At 33.4% G+C, this 7,969-nt stretch overlaps 1 pseudogene; it reads left to right on the top strand.

Annotated features, from left to right (window-relative positions):
- Positions 1–511: 511 nt before the first annotated feature.
- LOC148607227 (uncharacterized) lies at positions 512–4,069 on the top strand (annotated as a pseudogene).
- The last annotated feature ends 3,900 nt before the right edge of the window (positions 4,070–7,969 follow it).

A 7,969-nucleotide genomic window follows, 5' to 3' on the forward strand; every position in this document is an offset into this window, starting at 1 on the left:
CTATTGAAATCTCATTAAATCAGACAATGGCTAAACATATATAGCATAACGTTAAGCAGATAAATGTCTTGAATGGTATAAGTTTCCATTTACAAAAAATCCCCTATTCTTCAAAGAACATTACTGTATTTTTCTACATGATATTATCATATAATTATCTACTTCAATTTTATATTTTTCATCCATACTCAGATATATATTTTTGTATAAAATAGTTTGCGATGCTTTTCCAACTCTCTTCATTAAAAACTTTCCATACAAACTCCTTTAATTTTAAACAACTATTGGCTGATTTCAGTATGACAGGAAATCTAATGAATTCATAAAAAACCTGGTATACTGAGTGAATTCCATGATTGTGTTCTATAAATAAATATTTAATCTCTTTCTTTTTAATAGATATTTTAATCGTACTTACCGGTAACATGTGTTGCAAACCTAACTTGTAAGCAAAATATTTTAAAATTCATATCTTACCTTTACACTAGTTATTGTACATTGTAGGATAATTGCTGAAAATATAAGTCTATTATAATTTTTATATGGCAACGAATATTTCAATACCATGTGATCCATGCAAATATTCAGACGACACACGTTACGTTATAAAGTGGCCCACAGAATGCTTTGAAGGATTATGCAAAGACTGTTCTGAAGCTCATCAAACAACGCCTATTATCCGAGATCACAAGGTGATCAGTATTCAAGATCATATCGAACTGCAATGTGTTCAAATTGACTTAATTGTTCAAAACACTCTACGAAATTAAAAGTATTTTGCAAAACACATGACAAACCATTATGTCGTGCATGTATTCAAGAAAAACACAAAAACTGTCCCGATGTTGTACCAATAGAAAAGTTCGTAATGGGCGTTAAAACCTCCTCTGCTTTTCAAAATCTAGAACAGAGGATTGAAACTACAATAGAAGACTTACAGTCATATTCGAAATAATTAGTAGAAAGAGTAATCAAGGAAACCAAGGTTATAGCGGTAATCAAAAGAATGTAATCCAGGGACAAAGACCAGACATGGAAAACAGACACACACAACAAAGAACATAAAGTAACTAAAATCAAACATACAAAGTAACAAAAGTAAATGAGCAACTCGGACTCCACTAAAAACTGGGATCATGGACCAGGTGCACAGGTAGGGTAAGCGTCCTCTGCTTTTCTAGAAACACCCGCCGAGTTGCTCATAAAAAGTCAAGTCCGGGGTAGACAAACGAGGAAAGGCAAACTATGACCCGTTGAATAAATCAGTTTTCATGGTGCTGATGGATACATCATAACGATCCACGAGTTCATGATGACGACCATAAAACTTCTGTAGTGATGACTTCTATCTTGTAGCAACATAACCCTATTCCAGAAGCCTATTTGTTAGACTTCTAGCACGATATAAAAAGTCTGCGTAGTTTCGGCAAGCTCTGGCATAATGTATGATTTGTGATATGAACACTCCATACCCAGGGGCCGAAGGGATGTTGCCACAGATGAAAGGAAAGTTGGCAATTCTGAATGAAAAGTCATCACGTTTGTCGTAAAGTTTGGTCAATAGTTTTCCTTTACCATCGATTTCTAAGTGTAGGTCAAGATATGAGGCTGACTTCACAGTGTCTGTAGTATCCTTTATCTCAAGTTCTTTTGGGTAGATGCGATATATCAAATCCCCGAAAAATTAGGATTGTTTAAAGATAATACGTCATCTATATAGCAGACACTGAGATTGAAGGATCTAGCCAAACGATATTCTTTCTTTCTGACCAAATCAGCTATAAAGTCAGCCTCATAAGAGTGAAGAAATAGGTCAGCAAGTAAAGGAGCACAATTTGTTCCCATTGGAATACCGACCGTATGTTGCAAAACACGTCCACCACACTGGACAAATATGTTGTCGACTAAAAATTCCAGCATTTTGTAAAGATCTTCCTCTGTATATTTGGAAGACGATATGGAATTATTTCTTACAAAGTATGAGGAATATCTACCAAGAACTATATATTTGTATCTAGGTGTACCATCTTTTTTTGAAAAACAACGATGTATAATGTTTTTAAGTCGGGATTTTAATTGAGTATGGGGAATAGAAGTATACAGTGTTGAAAAATCATAGGTTTTAATGCTGTTATATTCAGATAATAGTCTTGAACTGATTGTCGCCAAAAGATCTTTCGAATTTTTCAGGATCCACATTGAATTAATACCACTACGGGAGTAACAAGTGTTGTGGTAGGACTGCAGACCCTCTTTGACAGTTGTGAGTACAGAAGTTAAAAGTTTTGAAAGTGGTTTGGTGGTACATTTTGCAGATCCAGCTATGAAACGTTGTTTGTATGGATACTTGTGAAGTTTAGGAATCCAGTACATAGACGGTAAATCACAATCATCGTCCTCGGTAGAGAGACCAAAAGAGGATAACACAGATTTATGGTTTTCCACATTCTCTTCTTTGGAGAGAGTGGTAGCAGTATAGGTCTTATCACTGCTATTATTTTCTACGTCTACCTCTGATAATAAACATTGGATATAAAACGTTTTGCAGACAAAAACAATGTTGTTTTGGGCTTTGTCTGCTGGTACGACAACATATTTGTCATGTATAATAGACAATGTTTTTGCTACATTGGGGTCTGAAAACTGATGTAGCACTCATTGACCTACTTAAAACTTTCATTCGTTTCAAAATTAAAGACCTCACGGCCTTTAGAAGTTGATAATCAAAACAAATCTATAAAAGCGTCCTTTGGAAAATTTCGTGAGGAGTAGAAGAAGACTTTTCCGAGAAACTTCAGATCAGCTTGTCAGGAAGTAAAACAAATACTGAAATTTCAATCCATCAATTACAAACTCTAGAAAATGATTTTCAAAATCACGAAGGTGTTTGATCAAGGTAAAAAAGTATACCACTGACTTGCAGGCTTTTATGGTTTCAACATGATGAAAGATATTACAAATCAAAGGATGTCGGTCAACAATGTCATAAAGTCAGTCAAAACATACAAAATAGAAGCGGCGGTTAATCCTTTTATTTCCACCCTCCTCACGGATGTAAAATCGCTTGGGGAAATAACAACTGTACCAGTCCGTCTCAAAATTAATGAAAACGATGTTCCTCGAACTCAAATTCAAATAGAAACCATAAAACCCACTTTTCTTCGGTGTTTTAAAACCAAGCATAAGGATGCTAAATTGACAAGATGTATCTTATCAAATGATGGTAAGATATATATTACTGACTTTACTACAAGTAAAAAGCTTTTGGAATATAACCTTAAAGGGAAATTTATTAAAGAAGTGGTAACTAGAGCAGCTCCATTCGATGTGGTAGCCATGCGCTATGGTCTCATTGCTGTGACGTATGGTATGAAACAATACTTAGAAATAATTGATGATGCTCGGAATAATACGATGGATAGAAAAGTGCGTTTCAGCCAAAGTTGCTGGGGAATTTCATATCAAAACGAAAATCTATATGTTGCCTTGGACTCAGTGGGTGTGATAGAATTGGATACGTTGGGAAGATCCCTACGAGTAGTTGAAAAAAACACACAAATAGCAGTCTTTCGGTTGTCGTGATAAAGGAAAGAGTTGTCCTTGTTGAACAAGTGACGAATGAAGTACGTTGCTGTGATAAGACAGGATATACAATTCGGACATTCAGAAATGAATGTTAAAAAATATTTGTGGAGTCATTGCTGACAATGATCAGAACATTTATATCGTAGATAAAAACTGCCACAAGCTTTTTCGTACACTAAATAATGGTACAGCTTTCCATACTTTGCTTACTACTGACAACAAGTTAGATAAACCGAAATCAGTATATTATAATGCCGAAAGGAAACTTTTGTGCTTGGGATTCAAGGGACACGTCGCTGTGTATTCTATGTAAAACTTTTAATTGTATATACTCTCATATAACTAATATTTTAATGTCTGTTTTAATTGATGAAACAAACTGTTTACCATGAAAAGTATGAATCGTAAAAAAGACAATTTCTATTAAAAACGAAGAGGAATACTATAAATTCAGACTAACAATATTGTCAATTTTAACTAAACAACCAAACGGCACATTTAATTATTTAATAGATGATTGTTTTTATAGAAACGTAAGAATTTAAATTTTAATAACAAAAGTGATAAAACATGATAAATTATTGGGCCTTAATATTTTATATTGCAAATCATGGGACGCGAACTTTATTCTTGTTATTTAAAATACAACACTAAAATCCCCTTTACATGTGTTTGAACCTTTTTACCGAAAAAGGACCCTTTGAAAGAGGCTGTTTATTTCAAATAAACAATGTAGTTGTACAATAAAAAGTTAAATGCCAAATGTGGTATTTGAAAAACATTTTTATGCGAAGGCGTATTTAACTATTGAAGAGTAATGCAGGAACCTCGATTGTAGCAAAAATTAAAGAACGCTATCCAAAGACCAGAAGTGAAACAGACATATTCATCAAAATAACACGTACTAAGAACCAGAAGTTAATTAGAAACTCGGACTCCACTAAAAACGGGGGGCATGGCCTAGGTGCATCGGAAGTATAAATGTTATCTGCTTTTCTGGAAACACCAGTTGCTCATATAAAATCAAGTCAGGCGATAGAAAACAGAAAATCAAAATTATGACACGGTGAACAAATCGATTATCATGATTCTTCATGGTTCTTATTAATAAACCGTTAACGTTTTTTGAAAGCATCGTACTTTAAATAACGTTTATCCTATTATATACCCCAGTGCCTCGTAAGCGATCAATAGTACAATTGTTATCAAAAATAAACGTGGCGAAGTTTATCTATAAACTTATTTTGGTATTGTATGAAGAAATGCCACATCTCGTTCTCAATAATATTTATTTTAAAATCGTACAATAGTTAAAAATTTTTTTTTTAAATCATTAAAACGTTTAACTTCATGAATATCTTCAGATCATTTATCATGCACCACAAAGACACTAACAACCTATGACGCTGTAGTTCACATTTAAAGGGAAACAACTTTATTTGACTTATTGTTTGAACATAGCTGACATTGACATTTAACAATCAGATATAGGAAGTTTAATGAATATGTGTAAGCATTTCACCAATAGTACAACAAAAACTGAACTTAAATTAGTCTTAATTTATCTTTTAAGAAAAAAAATACAATAAAATAATACACTGGTATTTATAGACTAGAGTTTAAAAGACTGTTTTTATGTCTTCCTTCCTATCTTGTTTGATTCTTGATTTTAATTAAAAAAATTAATTTAAATTTATTAATTTTAAAAAAAAGACAGTAAAGTAATAAAATAAGAAATTCCGTATTTTTAAGATTTTCCTGATTCTATTTGTGTCTATTGTTTATTTTTAAAAGACTCACATTACTTTTTAAGTAAAAGGTCAAATTGTTTAATTAAGTCCATTTTTGTTTTTATCGTAACTTTAATATCAGGATCAACGTTAATAAAAATTCGACCATTCAGTAAATCTTACAATAATAAAAGATGCGGTAAACTTGTTGTATTTGTCATTTGTCAACATTTTTAATGGCAGTAAATTTTATAATACACACTACAAGCACTGCTGTCATGCTACCTCTACAATTCAAGAATAAATACACAGAGTGCGTACAAAACCACAAAAAGTGCCAGTGTATGTAGAAACGTTTGGTACGGGTTCTTATGATAGTCAGCTGTAACCCGGCACAGATAAAATTAATGCATTTCACAAAACTGATTGTATTTGTGAACGGCATTAGTCCGTTTTTATCGGATTTAGTCCTTAACTATAGCTTCACTGTAGTTGTTCAGTGAAAATTAAAACTCTTCATCATTTTGGAGCACTAAAAGTAAATCCAAATTCATATTGCGGTTCATACCTTTCTTTATTTTTTGCTTTTTTTTGTTTGTTTGTTGGCAAAGTTACAGTATTTTTTTTTAATTCAGTATTAGAAAAGTGAATAAAACGATTTGATTAGTATTGTCCTAGATTTTGATTTTAACCTTAAAATTTGCCGAGAGAAAAAAAGATAAAAAAGGAAAAACCATTTTAACGTCTCATTTCAAAACAGAGGAACAGAGAAAATATTAGAATTATTATTAGTTTTGCTTGATATTTTTACTGTAAAATGCACACACACTCTACGCGTATCATTACAACAAACACTCGATGAAGTACGACTGGAACATCTAGTCGACGGAATGTAAAGCAATGTTCCCGGTCGTGTATCCTAAGCACAATAGGTTATTTTCATTGTTATAACAGACAGGCATGCCATAGTAAAAATCGTCAGAAGTAAGCAATGTCCGAAACGTCATACCATCATATTTTATGAACAAAAGTTTGCCATGAACACAATCAATTAGATAGATATTTTGATTGCCATCAGCAGTTACCCCTGTATTGATTTGTCACAAAACATCCAGATTTTGTCCCCAGACATACTCAAACAGTATACTTCCCCCCCCCCACCCCCCCAAAAAAAAAATCAACATAAATGATTCTATCTTTTGTAACAGTCATATAAATAACGGTGTTTGTTTTAATATTTATTGTTCGTAAAATTTGCCCCGTCTTTTCCAATTCAATTATTCCCCCGTGACCATATATAGTTTTTCAATTTGAAATGAAATTCCAAAGCAACCGCTCTGGAAGAACTATTGCCCAATAACAGTGTTTTCTCTCACGTTGATTATTTCGAAGTACTGGTCGTCTCCGTAGGTAACAGATATAAAGCTATTTTTCATAGCTGTCACACTCAAACATTTGATCGTAAGAATTTGCGACATAAATTTTACCGTCATTTGACATACTGCTTCCTGTAATATATAGATCGTTTGAACTTATTTCATCGATTTTTATACTACGGAATAGATTCAGTTTTTTGGAATAAAAATCTATTTGCGAGGTTTGCAATTGAAATTGAGCGTGAAGAGATTTAGAGTCACTTATTGGGAGATTAGCTTGTACCTCTTGAGACGTTATGTCCCCAAAAACTTTGCTTCTTTGATGAATGAGGAAATAATTGGATTAATTGTTGTCTCGATAGTATACATTCTTACTTCAGCCATGACCTCTTTGACTTTCTTGTTCATTTTTAAACACTTTTCATTTATATCATTAGGTGCCACAAATGCCTGTAAATCAGATGCATGCCGCTTTACTTTGAGGAATTGATTGTGCGTTTCTTGGACATCACTTTCTAAAGACTTCCATTTTTCAGTGATGTCGATGCATTTTGACTTGCATATAAAAACCATATCCCCAAGTTGTTTAATAAATACTCTTCTAGTCTATCTACATGCTTATCAATATCATCACGAATTTGTTGAAAGGAAGCTTTAGACAATTGGTTTCGTTAATCAATATCTCTCCTGGTCTCCTTTTCCATACTTGTACATTATTGTAAAGTTTCAATTGTAGCATTTAAAAGTCCCTAAATCGACAAAAGCAGCTGATTCTTTACATTCTTCACAAAATCTTCAATTGGTATCGTATCGGTACATATTTCGTGATCTGCTGCAATACAGGCCCGACACAACGGCTGATCATGACTCTTTGAATGCGTAGAACAATCTAGATTAATTGGAACTTCTCGCAGTATTCGTTGTGATCGCTAGTACTTATCAGTTCGTGATCCCTTGATGCTTTTGTCTCTTGATGAGCCCTGGAAAAATTGATACATAGTCCTTTACTGCACACTGTGCACCATTTGACAGCGGTCTGTAAAGCGTCATCGTACTTGCACATGATGTTTTCGGACACATCGCCATGAAAAAAATATCTGCAAATGCAAAATAAAGGTAAAATTAAATTGAAACTCGGTAACAGTGAAATTGGATGAACGTGTCATATTTCGGAACATTTGTGCACTGTCACGTGACAAACTACACATTCTATGGTAAATGGATATGGGGATGGGAAATGTGGATAGTGTATGTTGAATGGAGATTTCGAATGGGGAG

This window comes from Perna viridis, chromosome 9 (genome assembly GCF_037379345.1).
Source record: "Perna viridis isolate PV_CMFRI_1.1 ecotype Kerala chromosome 9, ASM3737934v1, whole genome shotgun sequence".
Classification (NCBI taxonomy): Eukaryota; Metazoa; Mollusca; class Bivalvia; order Mytilida; family Mytilidae; genus Perna; species Perna viridis.